At 36.1% G+C, this 16,197-nt stretch overlaps 1 protein-coding gene across 1 annotated transcript in view; it reads left to right on the top strand.

Moving 5' to 3' along the window:
• Positions 1–6,845: 6,845 nt before the first annotated feature.
• Positions 6,846–16,197, top strand: part of RBM7 (RNA binding motif protein 7) — a 28,250-nt gene continuing 18,898 nt past the window's right edge. The window contains exon 1 of the mRNA XM_074216718.1: positions 6,846–6,933. The gene's annotated coding sequence lies outside the window, so the exon portion shown is untranslated. The remainder of the gene's footprint in view (positions 6,934–16,197) is intronic.

Raw genomic sequence — 16,197 nt, forward strand, 5'->3', positions numbered from 1 at the left:
GATCACTGACACAAGTTGCTTAAGAAACTTTGCCTTTTTCCTCATCCCCCCAAATTGTCCTCCAAACTCTCCCCTAAACTCCCCCCAAATTGAGACTACAATTAGGGAGAGACTATAATGAGGTTTTTTCACAGAGATAGAATAGAAATAGATTTGCTCACAGGGTTTATAACAGCCCAATTCTAGACCAATAGGTCAGAGAATTGAAATGAATCTACACAATTTTTGAACTTCTGCTTGATATTCTAGTCATCCAACCTATCACTCATGGATAATAATAGTAATAGCAATAATAATTATGGTAATTATGATTCCTGACTGTCTGCTTAGGCATTAGTATCCCAATAGCCTCAGGAGTATTCTGTAAAATAAAGCATTTCAATAAATTATCCTTTACTTGGTTGGTATTTCTTTTTTCTGAATTAGAGTGGTTTTGTATGTTTTAAATGACTTGAAAACCTTCATTTGAAACACGCACACCCATTTCTATTTTAATTTGACACTTCTGAGCAATGGGAACTTATTTAAAGTGTGCTAACAACTAAACCTGTCTATTTCTCTTCAGTAATAAAATGCTTCCCAAAGGTGAGATATTTCCTCAATAGACACTCACTCCCTTCCATTCTGAAACAAGCTTGATCTGTTAGTGATTTAAGGTTATGTCTTAGCCAGTTTGGGCCAAGACTAGAACTCTGTCATGTATCATGATGGGAGGTCAGAACTGAATTGAAAACTGTGGACCTCACACAGCCCTTCCATTTCTGGCAACATAAACCCAACCCTTATTTATTGTGGAGTTGGAGAAAGACTACACAGGATTAAATGTCATACTTCTGGGCAAATCTGAAGGGACTCAGAGGAGAAAATAGAAGAAACTAAATGAGCCACAGGGGAAATCAAGCCATGGTGGACAGCCTGGCAAGCTGTGGAACTGCTTCCTTTTTGAATGAGGAGCTATTTAGAATTCAACCATGCACAAATGATTAAACAAAATGGATATAAATTCTTGCTGCCTTAATAAGCAATCGACTGAAGAGAATGATGAGGAAATAATTAAAATGAAAACAGAATATTCTATAAAATCGTGAAATGTAATAAAAAAAATAAAGTTCTTTCTCTTTCCCTTGGGCATTTTTCCAGCTGGAAAATATTCCTGTTTTTACACATAATTTGAAATATACAGAACATTGAATTTCTTGACAGAAACTGTACTTACCACCTAATCAGACAAATCCTAAAGGGAAACAATTTCTGAAGAGTGCTGAACACATCAGAAGTACCCCAGAGACCCAACTGTTCATAACTCTGCATGAATAGGAAAGAAATGCTACAGTCCCATTAAAGTACAATACAGTTGGTTAAAGAATGAACAAAAGGCAACATTTCTTCATTAGTGTCATTCCAGGAGGTTGGTCCTGGGTAAACTGCAGGCCATCAAATGGGATATTGCAGCTATAAAGTGGTGAAAAAATGAAATACTCTATTCCCTTGTCAATCTCATATACTTATCTCTTTACTTTTATATACAAGGAACTGCCTTAGAAAGCTAATGGATAGTTGTGCTTACCAAGTATGCTTGGGGCTCTCATTCATTTGACAGTATAAGAAGCTGGTAGGTTGAAAGGAAGAATTTTTTAAAAAAGAGTTGCAAAACCTCTAATTAATGAGACTAGACTGGGCGAACCTGGTATAAGGGTTGGAAAGAGTAGGAATGAAGCTTTGGTGGTGGGCCTCAGGACCCATTTTGAAAGGATTTGATGAGGAAAGGCAGGGAAGCTGCACAAAGCATGTGGTTTGACCAACTTGGACTGTGAAGATACAATTCAATTCAAAGAAACAATGATTAAGCTCCCACTATGTGTCAGAAACTAGGGTTATAAATAAGAAAAGAGCAATCCCTGCCCTCAAGGAGCTCTCAAGGAGAGAATAATACACAAAAGAAAGCTATAAGGGAGAGTGGAGAGTATGGGAGAGGGTGCTCAGTGCTTGGTGGAATTGTAACCAAGCAGAGATGCAGATGGAGAGTGGCAGATCATGTGGAATTGTCATTATTAGAAAGCAAATAGTAAATACTTAGTATAGAGATAGTTAAAAACTAGCAGCTACATGGTGCAGTCAATAAGAGAGCAAGACTTAGAGTCAGGAAGGTCTGATGTCAAACACTACCTCAGCTACTTACTGTGTGACTCTGGGCAACTCACTTGATCTGTCTCATCTCAATTTCCTCATCTGAAAAATGGATTTAATAATGGGACCTCCCTCCCAGAATTGATATAGAGATCAAATGAGATAACATATGGAGGACAGAGGACTTTACAAAGCACTACATAAATGCTCACTATTAGTGGTGTGCAAAGCAAAATTTAAGTAGAGGGGCAGCTAGGTGGTGCAGTGATTAGAGCCCTGGATCCAGGAGGACCTGAGTTCAAAACCGGCCTTAGACACTTAAAAATTACCTGGCTGTGTGACCTTGGGCAAGTCACTTAACCCCATTGCCTTGCAAAAAACAAAAACAAAAACAAAATTAAAGTAGAACTAATTCTCTGTCTCTATAAGACTGTAGGGTGACCTAACAACCAAAATAATGAATGAATTAACATTTTTACTGAATACCTAATGTGTCCTCATGCATCCTGCTGTTATTGAGAATATGAAGGTGTTAAGGCATAAGAGATCCTCTTTCAGATCATTTCATTGAGTTTCAGAAATAAGTCAAAGTGAAATAGAGACCAATTAAATGCACATTAAATGAACAAGCACAATGTAGTGGATAGATGAGGGGTATTGGAATTGAGGAGACCTGGATTCAAATATTGCCTCTCAAGAGTTCTATGTGATTTTGACAATTCAAAATTGGCTCTTCTGAACCAGTTCTATTTGACTCTAGCATAACCTTGGTTCCTCTTTCATGAGAAATAAAAAAATAAAATATAATAAAAATAAAAGACCAGGAATTTTTGTAATGGGATTCTTAGGTGTTTTGGCTGAGAGTCTGATTCTAGAATTGTGAGTTGCTGTTTTGCTATTGTGCTGTGTTGTGTTGTTTTTGTTGTGTTATTGTTCTTTTTGAGGTGGGGGACATATTTTAAATGATGTGTGTGTGGTGGTGGTAGTGGTAGTGGTAGTGATAGTAGAAGGAGAGAGGAAGAATAGAAAGAGGAAAGTTCCTAGGGAGGGGAAAAGGATGTTTTTGTTTTTGTATTTTTCTCCTTAGTACAATGCTTTGTATTTGTAAGCACTTTAACAAAAATTTGGGGGTTTTTTTAGGCTTTTGCAAGGCAAATGGGGTTAAGTGGCTTGCCCAAGGCCACACAGCTAGGCAATTATTAAGTGTCTGAGGTCAAATTTGAACTCAGGTACCCCTGACTCCAGGACTGGTGATCTATCTACTATGCCACCTAGCCGCCCCAAAAAATATTTGTTGAATTGAATTAAATCACTCCCAAATGTTAAAAAAAAGAGGTCTGTGTGATTCCTAGCAAGTGTCTTGACTTTTTTGAATGTCTGTTTTCTTCTGTGTAAAATGGATCTAATAATACCTATGGAATTTATCTCATAGAGTTGTTGTGAGCTTCAAATGAGATAATGTATATAGAGCACCATATAAATATCTATCTATATCTATCTATCTATCTATCTATCTATCTATCTATCTATCTAAAAATCTATAGAGAAGGCAGCTAGAAGGCTTAATAGATAGAGCACTGGGCCTTGAGTCAGGAATCTCAAGCTGAAATTCAGCCTCAGACACAAGCTGTGTGACCCTAGGCAAGTCACTTAACCTCATTTGTCTCAAAACGCTGTAAAATACTCTGGGGAAGGAAATGGCAAATTATTCCAGTATTTTTGCCAAGAAAACCCCAAATGGGGTCACAAACAATCAGACATGACTAAATGCCTAAAAGGCATCTAGAGAGAAATGTAGAGATTGTGATGTCTTTTATACACATATACATGTCACTGCATCCTAGTCCATTGCCAGTCATCTTGAGTTTTATCCTGTCACTGGACTTCAATGACTCTGGAAGTCAGGGTGAGGCTGACTACTTTGTGCAGCTCTGCCTCATTTAAATACAATTCACTTATAAGTCAAGACCTCATAAGGTCATTAGTCCCCTTCAAGAATGAAGGACAAATGGGAGGCTAGATGGCGCAGTGGATAAAGCACGGGCCCTGGAGTCAGGACTACCTGGGTTCAAATCTGGTCTCAGACACTTAATAATTGCCTAGCTGTGTGGCCTTGGGCAAGCCACTTAACCCCATTTGCCTTGCAAAAAAAAACACCTAAAAAAAATGAAGGACAAACAACAAGATTCACATGGGTATATATATATATATATATATATATATGTCCTTATTTTGTCTATAGACACATACCCACATCCACATCCACAAATACTGGTGTAGAAGGGTTGGAAAGGATAGGAATAAAGCTTTAGTTTTGAGACTCTAGTATTTATTAGCTGTGTGACCATTTGCAGGTTGTTTAATCTAAATCTCAATATAATTCAGACTTCAGTGGACAGTGGGCACTGAGGACTAGAATACAAGTATATGCATCTTGAATAATAACTGTTAACATCTGCATAGCACTTTAAGGCTTGCAAAGGACTTTACATATTATCTTATTTGATCCTAACAACAACCCTGTGAGGCAGGGTTATTATGTCCATTTTATAGATGATGAAACTAAGACTAGGATAGATTAAATGATTTGTTGATAGTCACACAGTGTCTGCAACAGAATTCAAAGTCAGGATTTCCTGACTCAAAGTCCACTGTTAAATTGTATTAAGTTTCTGACATTTATCTTCAGTTCATATAATGCATTATTTTTCTTCATACTCTGAATTTTGGCTCCTAATCTTTTCAAGTTTCCATAGCCTTAGAGTCTTAGAACTCTAACTGATAGACAATTTAATTCTCTGCCTCTTATGATAGAGCCCCTCAAGTCTCACTCACATAAGCTCTCTTGTCTCCTCCCATTCATAGCCCAGTCTCTTGTACCCCATTGAGGCTTAAATTGCCAACTCCATACCTCTACTGTTTCTGCACCAGGGACTTCTCTAATTACCAGTCCATGCTGGTACTGCCTTAGGCTTCATAGAACAGTAGGCACTTTATAAGTGGCTGTTGAATGAATTAACATTTATATTCCAATTTAATATTTCATAAAAATTTTTTCAAACTAGTAATTTGGTTGGTCTGTTTCTAAGAGAAAGCCTCCTGAGAAAGAAGAGTATACACAATCAAATGTTGGCCCATTTCCTAATCAAATCCCTTCTGACTCTCTTTGGATCAAGAGCACACAAACTTTTTCAATACTTAGTTCCCTAATCAGAAATTCCCTATGTTTGTATATGGCAGTGAGGTAAAAGTTTAGGGGAGAGCTTCTGCAGGAAGGGAAGGGAAGAGAATAAGCATTTATATAGATAGCTCTACCATGTGCTAAGTGCTAAGCACTTTACAATTATAATCTCAATGGATTCTCACACAACCCTGTAAGGTAGGTGCATGAACACTGTGTCCCAAACCTGTTGGGGGCAGCGCTGATATTTCACTGGCCCACACCATGACTCCTTATGATCCATAGCAGGCCTAAGTTTCTGAACAATGAAAATTAATTTGTAATCAAGGGTTTTTCTCAACACCATAAGGATCTGAAAATGACTGCCATAGCTACTGAAAATACAGATGACCAATTCTGAAGAATCTGATACCAAAGTAGATTTGGGGTCTGAACAACTCAGTTGGAACTGAATACATCGATTACATTAAATAGGTAAGTCAGATCTTCACTTTTCACTGTGCAGTGTAAACACCGTCTATGTTCAGACGAGGAGATAAGGCATTTACATAGAGCTTCTGCCTTGCAATTCACTACACCATTACATTACAGTGTTTAACAAATCTTCACAACATCCCTGAGTATGTAGTAAGTAGATTTAACTGTCTCTACCTGACAGCAAACAGATGTTTTAGGAAGCAATTACCTGGGACAGATGGGCACTCAGTAACATAATTAGAACAGGACAAGAATGAAGCTTCCCTGGGCAGATCCTGGAAGTGTACACAGACTATTACTTTTTACCAGGGTCAGTAGGTTGAGAAGACAATTGTATAGGTCTTATGATTTGAGGGGAGTTTCCAAAGTATCTCTTAGCAAAAAAGATACCACTCCTCACTTTTCTTATCCTATTCCAACTATCGGAGATTCATTTTCACTCGTGGACTTATTGAGCTAGAAAGGGGGTCATACAGCACAAATACAACCTTCTCAATTAATTGAGAAACTGGAGTTCATGGGAAAAAAGGATGGACCTAGAAAATGTAAAGATTTAGACTGATTCCCTCATTTCACAATGAAGGCCCAGAGAGGTTAAGTGATTGTCCTAGATTGATCAGTCAATAAATAAACATTTATTGAGCACCTACAATGTGACAGCAACTGTGGCAAGAGCTGGATACAAAGAAAGGTTAAAGACATTCCAGGATTTCATAATCCAATGGAAGAGACCACATGCAAACAACTATGTCAATGTAAGTTATATACAAGACAAATTAGGACCTAGGTAACAGAGGGAAGGCATTAAAATTAAAAGGGATTGAGTCAGGTTTCATGTAGAAAATGGGAAGGTATGCCACATAATATTTTACAGGTATTTTGACTGTTTATAAATGTTCTTTCAACTATCTCACTACTATCTCCAGAAACAATCTTTTAAAAGGCAAATGCTCATGAAAGGGGATAACATCTCATTCCATTATTACCTCAGGTGGAGTGTCACAGTGTGGACTCTAGTTGGTATATAGGCATTAAGTACATAGGGTGTTCCCCATTTCACGACAGCTGGACACAAACTTGGCTTACTTTATGCTTCTTTGAAGGTTCTAACCCTGATTCTAATCAGCCTACTACCCAAACTACAAAAGGTGAGGATGCACAGGTCCAGGATATTTGCATGTTATGATACCTTATAATTCTGAAGAGTGGGTTTCAGCAGAAGGTCTTAGTTTGTCATTGCCCTGTTTCAAACTCCACTGACCAAGGTTACATTTTTTTCTCTATATATATTCTCTCAATGTCCTCATCAGCTCCCATAGATTTGTGATCTCTGTGCCTATGACTTTTGTCTCTCTTGAGTTCCAATTCTGTATTACCAACTACCTACTGAGCACTTTGTCCTGGGTAGTCCATATGAACCTCAAACTCAATGTCTGAGAGAGAACTCATTATACTTCCTCCAGAACTTGCTCCTCTCTGAACTTTTTCTTTTGAAAGTTTAACCATCTTTCCAGTCAACCAGGTTTACAATCTCCAAGCTTTTCTCAGCATGACACCTAACATATCCAATCCTTTGCCAAACCTTGTCAACTCAACCTTTATAATTTCTCTAATATCTATCCCCTTCTCTCTGCTCACACAGTCACCATCCCCTGTTGCTCAGATTTATTACAATAACCACCTAATTGGCTTCTCTGCCTCACCTTTTCCCGGCCTTAATCCATCCTTCACACAGCTTCGTTCTGATCATGTCACCCCCCTGCTCTCCCTAATATCTCTAGGATCAAACAAAACTCCTGCTTGACATTTAAAGTCCTTCACAATCTATTTCCCAGCCTTCTTGCTATTCTTCCCACATGGCATTCTATTTCCTAGCTTTTTGACTTTTAATAGGCTGTCTATTCCCCCATGCCTGAAATGTATTCCTTTCTCAGCTCTTTCTCTTCAATTCAAGCATTGTTTTCTTTGCAGGATTCTTAATTTGGGCTCCATGAACTTAAAAAATATTGATAACTATATTTCAGTATAAATGGTTTCCTTTGAAATCTATGTATTTTATTTTATGCAGTTAAAACATTGCTCTGAGAATGTATCTATAGGTTTCACCATGCTACAAAGAGTCTGACAAAAGAAGTTAAGAATTTCTATTCTGGATGAAGTCTTTTCTGATGCCATCCCTAGATCCTAATGTCTTCCCCTCAAAAATTTTCAGATATTTTGTATACATTTTTCTATACTTCTATATAGCCTTAACTAAAATGGAAACTCCTTCAGGAGACCAGCAGACTTTGCTAATGAGCAAGATTTGTCCTTCTTGACATGTCTAGAGGTCCCTTCACCTGAAGTCATTGTAATTAGGACATTGGAAAGCAGCTTTATCTTTGTCTCCCAATGCCTACTAGAGGGTCTATAACCTAGCATAAAGCTTTTTGCTTAATTGATAGTCATTTAGCATGATTGGTAGCAAAATTATACCAAGAAGTACCAATATAGGCATTGTCTGTAAAAAAAAAAAAGGGAAGAAGGGGACCAGAGTATATCAATGTCAGTGAAATTTTGAAATAAATTTTGCAATAAAACAATTTCTTCTTGAGAACAGGTCTCTAGAAAAGAAATTATCCTCTGTCATTGCTCCCAAATTTTGTAACCTTTTATATATGACATAGAAATGTAAATACACAAATATATATGTACATGTATAATGAACATATGCATATATTACATGTATATGTTTATATTACCTATATTTTTATAAAGGTGTTTGTATACACATATATGTGGGAGTGCACCCTTTTTTCCCTCAATCAATAGGGAGAGAGGTATATCTATTCCCTAATATGAGCATCATGATCATTAGCCACCACAACCACCTTTAGAAAATTTTTCTTCAGGCATCTTAAATTTTTACTTATAAATGATCTTTGAATTTTCAACTAAACTTCTTCCTATCTACATACAAATTCATGTCAAATAAGCATCACTGTATCAAGCTTTCACCGGCTTCTGGAAGCAATAGTTCTTTCCCCCTAATGTTTTAATACCTCTTTATATGCTTCCAACTATCTTTAAATCATCCACCTCTATCTAAAGAGCCAGCAGATTTTTCTAATGAGCAAGATTTCTCCTCCTTATCATGCCAAAGGGTCCCTTCACCTGAGGTCCTTGACACTATTACATGGAAGCAATTCTTCCCTTTCTTTTAATGGCACAATTACTTTCCTAGTCACCCCTAATCATTACTCTAGTTGTTCCTTCTCTTTTTCTAGACATTAAGTCTTAGCAGAATCTCTTATATCTCCCATCTATCTATTCCTTACCATTTCCATTGCTGTCACCTTCGTTCAAAGACATTACTTCTGGCCTAAACTATATTGAAATAAAAGATCTTCCATCTCTGCTTTCAATTTATTCTATAAAGTAACTACCAGATTGGTCTCCCTAATGCATAGCTCTGGTTATGTTCACTCTTCCAAACACATTCCTATTCATTCCACACTCAAACCAAACTCACTATTCTGTGGGTATTCATTTTCCTTTCTTTAGAGGTGATGTTGGTGGTAGGCTGTTCTTATCTCTTAACAACTTCAAATAGGTAAATCCATTTCTGTAATATTCCCTAGATGAGGGAAGAGTTTGATAATAGTGATTAAGGTATGGATCATTCAGATAAAGAGTGCTTTCCTAATTGGAAGGAGGGTCCAACTCTGGGTATAAATTGAGCAATGGTCTAAATCTATGAAGCAAGGAAACAATGACATTTAAATAAGACCCAGGAGGTGGGCTTTGGGATCCTAATTAGATAATAGAAAATAACTAAGAAGGTCTAAAGAAAATAATGTTTATAGTTGGTAACTTCATGAGCAATCTTATACTTACAGACTATATAAATGAGTACCTATACACATATGTACAAACATGTATACATAAATTATGTATATATAAATTCTTTGTGTAACTTTATTCTAATCTCCTAAATAAAATAAGTTAATAGACTGTGACCTGGGATTTAAATAGAGGCAAAGGGTAGATATGTAGAGCTAAAAGCATCTGCATAATGACAGAGACATGGCGTGGAGAAGAATGCAAGATATATGACTTTAGACCAGGAGAAAGTAAAGTTACAACCAAAGAAATAAGACTTGTTCACCTGAGATCCAAATCAGGGGGAAATCTGTGAGAAAGTTTCAAAGGAATTTAGCCTGGGAGGCTGTCCAGCACTATATGTCATATTATGCTAGTCCAAATCTTACCCATCCTTTGAGGCTTAGTTCAAATGTAACCTCTTCTCTAAAGTAGTCCTAGAACTTCTCAGTCATAAGTAATTCCTCCAGATTCTGGTACATTCTCTTAGTACTTTCTTATATGTCTCTTATGTATTTACCTCATTCTAATCTCTTTAAGTCATTTTGAATTGAAGTGAATTGAGACTAATGATTTATCATTTTGTATCTCTACAAGCCCCAAGCACTGTGCTTTGCATACACAATATGCTAAACAAATGTTTGTAGAATAAATGAATAGCCTATTGAATATTTCATAAAATCTTGTTTAAACTGATAACTTCTAGTTGATCTGTTTCTGAAAGAAAAGCTCCTGATTGAGTCACTTCCAATCAAATGTAGCTCCTGCCTCATTAAAAATTATAAATGGGTAAACATGATACCGTGGTACTTTTTTTATTTGGAAAGGGTCCAAGGGTAGTACTAAGGATAGAATCTAATGTCCTACTAATTCCTGATTCAGTGATCTCTATTAATAGAAAGATGCACAAAGAACATTTACTCCTGTTCTTTCCTTTGATGCACAGAGAGAATCATATTTAGTTGAATCTCATCAGTTAACAACAATTCTTATAGTGATAGCCAATAAGTAATTCACTACAATTTGTCTGGATTATTCACCAAACTTATTCCTGCAGTAATTTTAAAAACCCCAACAATTTAGGTAGTTAGTGATGAGGGGAAAATGTATTCTTCTAACCAAGAATATCACATTTTTTTTTTGGTTTTTCATTTTCATACAACTTGGCTTTAAGCTTTCTAAATCAAAGTATAGATGACTTTAAGAACTTAGTTTTCAGGAAATGGGAAGTTCAAAATGATTCTTTGTTAGTCATGTTGTTCAATTTTTTTCCAGTTGTGTCTGACTCTTCATGAACCCATTGGGGATTTTCTTGGCAAAGACTTGCCATTTCCTTTCCCAATTCATTTTACAGATGAGGAACTGAGGCAAACAGGATTAAGTGATTTACTGAAGATTACACAGTAAATGTCTGAAGTCAGCTATGAACTCAAGTAGATGGGTTTTCCTGACTCCAAGTTCAATGCTCTATTTTGCCATGTAGCTGCTTTTATTGACCATGAAATTTGTTGAAAGCAGAAACTTTTATCCTTTATCTCCTAGATCCCTTTTTTGAAACCTATGGATCTCTTTTCAGAGTCTTTTTTTTTTTTTAGGTTTTTGCAAGGCAAACGGGGTTAAGTGGCTTGCCCAAGGCCACACAGCTAGGTAATTATTAAGTGTCTGAGACCGGATTTGAACCCAGGTACTCCTGACTCCAGGACCAATGCTTTATCCACTATGCCACCTAGCTGCCCCCAGAGTCTTTTAAAATGTGTAATATAACAAAATTACAAAGGAACTCAATTGTACTGAGATATTAAAGAATTTTTTAAAATAAATTAATGGATCTCATGTTAAGAATTCCTGGATTAAAAAGAATGTTTGCTCTAGTTTCCAATACAGATTTCCAATGAGATTTTAGCTCACTGCAGTCAACAGGGAAATTTAGATACCAAAAGAAACTAATGAAATTTTAGACTGAAGTGTCCAAAAGGAGGCTCTGTACTATGCTGGTAAGGTCATACCAATAGGATTGTATTCAATTCCCGGAGAGACATTATAATATAAATACCGAAAATTTAGAGCTTGCTCAGAGGATGTCAACCAACACAGTGAAGAGACTAAGAACCATGTCATATGTAGATTGGTTAAGATGATTTTTTTGGAAAAACATAAAATTCATGCTTGTCCCTTTTAATTCCTTACCAAACATTTGTTTGGTGTAGATTCAGTCTTAGTATTTAGTCTTTCACTCTAATATTTGGGTAAAATTTATATGATACTGAAAATATTTAATAGATCCCATTGTCTCTTTTTTTTTTACTGTAATTCTCCCTCTTATCTCACTCTTCTAACAACCATTTGAACTGGCAGACTAGTTCACCCAAAGGCAGCTACTTTTCCCCTTAAGGTCATAAGAATAACTTTGAGGGGTCAAGGTTGCTAATATTATCTGGTCATACATGAGTCTTCATTTGCTACACTTTCTCCTAATATTAACCACTTATATTTGGGAGAAAAGGCTCAAACTTGAAGTAGAAAAGTAATGAAATATACATATAGGGAAAGTGCAGTGAGAGAGGTATCTATTGACCCTAGGATTCATTTCTCTCTTAAAGAAGTTCATTTAAAGTCAGTTCACTCTGGGACTTAGTCAAGCAAGTCACTTCTAAAGGCTAGCTCTTCACCAGATTTAGCCACTACTGCCTACCAACTTAAGTTGCTGGATTTCTGATGGGTTTTAGAATATATACTTTTTTTAAGTGATGCTTTTAATTTTAATTTTCATAGTTAACATTTTCTCCATGACTTTCATAAGACCAGACAATAAGATAAACTAAACCCAGATACACTGTTTGTCCATTTCTGATGTAAGAATGCTTCCAGTGAAAATTTTTTAGTTCTTACTAGTTGTGTTCAAGCTAGGTCCAGCTCACCTCTGATATTTTTCCTCTCCAGAGGGAAAATTCATATATTTTCTAATACCCAGAGACAGCAACAAATTCTATATTTAAGAATTAAATATTAAATTAAATTAAAAATAAGATTTAAAATATTAAATTAAATAAAAAATTCTATGTTTAAAATTAAAAACTGGATAAAATTTAAGCTAGGCTTTATAATTCATTTTTTATCTCAATATCATTTGCTTTTTCCAATTATAAGTAAAGATAGTGTTCAACATTGATTTTTTTTTACTTTTTTTTTTTTTAGGTTTTTGCAAGGCAAATGGGGTTAAGTGGCTTGCCCAAGGCCACACAGCTAAGTAATTATTAAGTGTCTGAGGTCAAATTTGAACTCAGGCACTCCTGACTCCAGGGCCAGTGCTCTATCCACTGCGCCACCTAGCCGCCCCTCAATTGATTTTTGTAAAAATTAGAGATCCCAATTTTTTCTTCCCTCTCTTCTCTCCCCCTACCCAAGACAGCAAGCAGACAGATATGTTAAGTTATACATATACAAGCATGTTAAATATATTTCCATAGTAGTCATATTGTGAAAGAAGAATAAGAACAAAGGGAGAAAACCACAAGAAAGAAAAAACAAGAAAAAAAAAAACCCTGAAAATAGTATGCTTTGATCTGCATTCAGACTCCATAGTTCTTTCTCTGGTTGTGGATAATCAGAATACATTTTAAATTTAATCTGCATTATTAACATTTTTCTCCCCATCACTTTCTTAAGTCTAAAAATCAACAAAACAATCAATCAAGCCAAGCTCACAATGAAAATTGAATAATTAGCTCTTAAAGTTGGGGCTGGCTTCAGCACATCCCCTGGGGGGGGGGTGTCTCAGACACTCATACATGCAGGATCAGTGAAGCATAAACAGACAGCCAAAGAAATAGAGATAGTATTAATTCCCAGCCAGCAAGAGTGTGGCCCTTTCCCCTACCCAGAAGCTCATAAGCAGTGCCTCCCCTTCAGGAAGGAAAAGCACTAAGAGTCAAGAAATTGATCCTTTTCTATTCCAGTGCAATCCAGTCTCTATTCTTAGTCTTTCTGGCAATGAAACACAGCCCCAGCCCCAGTCAGCCATTACCAGAAGCTGGGGTTGGATTGGCAGTTTACATGTTGTTTCGTATATCTACCAAGAAGGAAATCTTTGCACACATTCTAGGAGTTTTTCAATGCTTGGCTTCCCATCACAGCATGAGCATTATGATATTGAATACTCATAAATTCAACTTGTTCAATTCTTTAAAGATAACTATGGAGAAAAATATTAATATTAGCTGACCTTTATATAGTATGAGACTTGCAAAGTACTTTCCATACATTCTCATTTGATCTTCACAACAATCCTATGAGGTATAGTGATTATTCCTATTTTACAGATGAGAACTGAGGTTTAGAAACTCTTGTGACTTGCTCAGTGCCATAAAGCTAGTTAGGAACTAATAGAGAATTCGAATTCTGGTCTTTCTTGACCCACTTAGCCACTTGACAGCTCTGCTTTTGCTAAACAACAGTTTCAAGAGGGTCAAAGAAAAATGAAAATGAACAATATATATTTTGAATTTATATTTTTTATTAATCTTGAAAGAGGCAGATCTCCCCATTGACTATCATTCTTTTTATTTTGTTTCTTGGCTGCTGTTAAGCCTAGTTATTAAATAAAATTACATGTCTATAGTGCTTCAGGTAGTAGAACCCTTCATCATAGTCTTATTTAGAAGAAGGTATTATTTGTATCACTGTCATGGTAAAATGAAGCTTTGGGAATTTGGATGGCTGCATGGATAGAAGGGTCTATACATGGGAATTTTGAGAATTAACTCACATTTCAAGCCTGGGTTCATTATCAGAACCCTAAAGAACTGCATGGTGGGCTGTATGGAGCCTTCTTTATGTTGTTCAGAAAACACATTCTAAATTGTCTGGAATGATGAGTGTCTGGACCACAATTCCTTAAACACGTTAGGATAGATATTTTACTTGTTGAAATCAAATTGAATACCTTTTATCTTTTAACTAATATTTGTTTGTGCAAGCATAGAGGAAAACTAAGGGTGCTGAGGTCTGGGTCCAAATATTGTGAAATCCCCAAACCAGTACTATTTATCAAAAAACCCAACATGTATTTGGCAAAGCAATAAACCAAGCGTTGAATTGTGTGAACTTGGGCTACTAGGCTTGGCAGTCAGTCCAGATATAGTATTCTGCTCTGTTTACTCTGTTGGGAAGCCAGCTACAGTTTATTAAATTCTGAAATTAGAATGTATGCACTCTAAGAGATACCAAGCAGCTTCATGTCTTGGCCCCTACATGTGATTAGGGAAATGAACTCCATGGTTCCAAAATCAGAGGGATCATTGTGGCAGCTATTCTCAACTAGGCTCAATGGGCCAGACCTGTGGTTTATTAAAATGGATGGCTTCAGGACAGAATCTGTGTCCACATCAGAGAACTGCCTTATTGCTTTGAGCTGAGACTGAGCAAAGAGCCAGATTAAGCTAGTTGAACTGACACAAAACATATTAAGGGCAACAGTGCAAATACAAACTAACTTTCAAAGGTTCACCATTTAAGACATACAACAAAGCTAAAGTACAGAAAAGAGAGTTAATTGAATAATATACAAAGGGTTTACTCAGAAAGTTTTATCCTTGCAATGTTGGGTTACTTTTGAAATGACTATTATACTCTTAGTTTGTAAATAATCCAGTGTATCTATGTTGAAAGCATAACTTCTCCTGAAGATGTGAAAACACAGTTCATTTTGCCAGTATTGAAATAGATTGCGAATAATAATTTATGAGGGAAATTCTACTCTAGGCTTGGTATAATTTGCCAAATAACTCCAGCAAATATACTCATATCAATTTTCTCAGATAATAGAGAAATAGGATTTGTAGGCACTAAAGCAAAGTTAGAGTGACTGTATATGTTTCCCAAATTCATTACCTAATTATGAAGTCCTCAATTTGAACCATGAAAACTTAACTGACTGAAGGATTAAAAAAAAATCTTTTGAATCCATCTTCATGTCAGAGTAAAGATGAAGTGCATTTTATAAAACAAAGGCTTTAAAATAATGTCATGTTGGTATACCTGAGAAATGACAGGAAATTATAGAACCATTGAAATGTTGTGAGCTAAAAAAGTATCAAAACAATTCTATTTTTCCCTATGCATATCTTCTGCACAAGAGACTTGAAAACTCAGGATAAGGTGACCACAAGTTTTTCTTTGATAGAAAAGTTTTAGAGGGTGACTCATACAAGAAACCACATTAAGTTTAGTCTGTCCTAAAAGAACATGAAAGGAGCCAAAATATATTTATGTGGAAACATGAAAATTAATCTTTTAATGTTAAAAGTTATTCCTCATATTGGAGTGTTCTATTAGCCCAGAATATATGAACTTTTCAGTTTTCCCTTTACATGTAACTATTCATACCAGATTAACTCTCCTAGATTAATTTATGTAGCACTTAAGTGACTTGCCCAAGGTCATACCACTTTAAAAAAAAAGTTTTTGCAAGGCAATGGGGTTAAGTGGCTTGCCCAAGACCACACATCTAGGTAATTATTAAGTGTCTGAGGCCGGATTTGAACTCAGGTACT

Source organism: Macrotis lagotis, chromosome 1 (genome assembly GCF_037893015.1).
Source record: "Macrotis lagotis isolate mMagLag1 chromosome 1, bilby.v1.9.chrom.fasta, whole genome shotgun sequence".
NCBI lineage: Eukaryota > Metazoa > Chordata > Mammalia > Peramelemorphia > Peramelidae > Macrotis > Macrotis lagotis.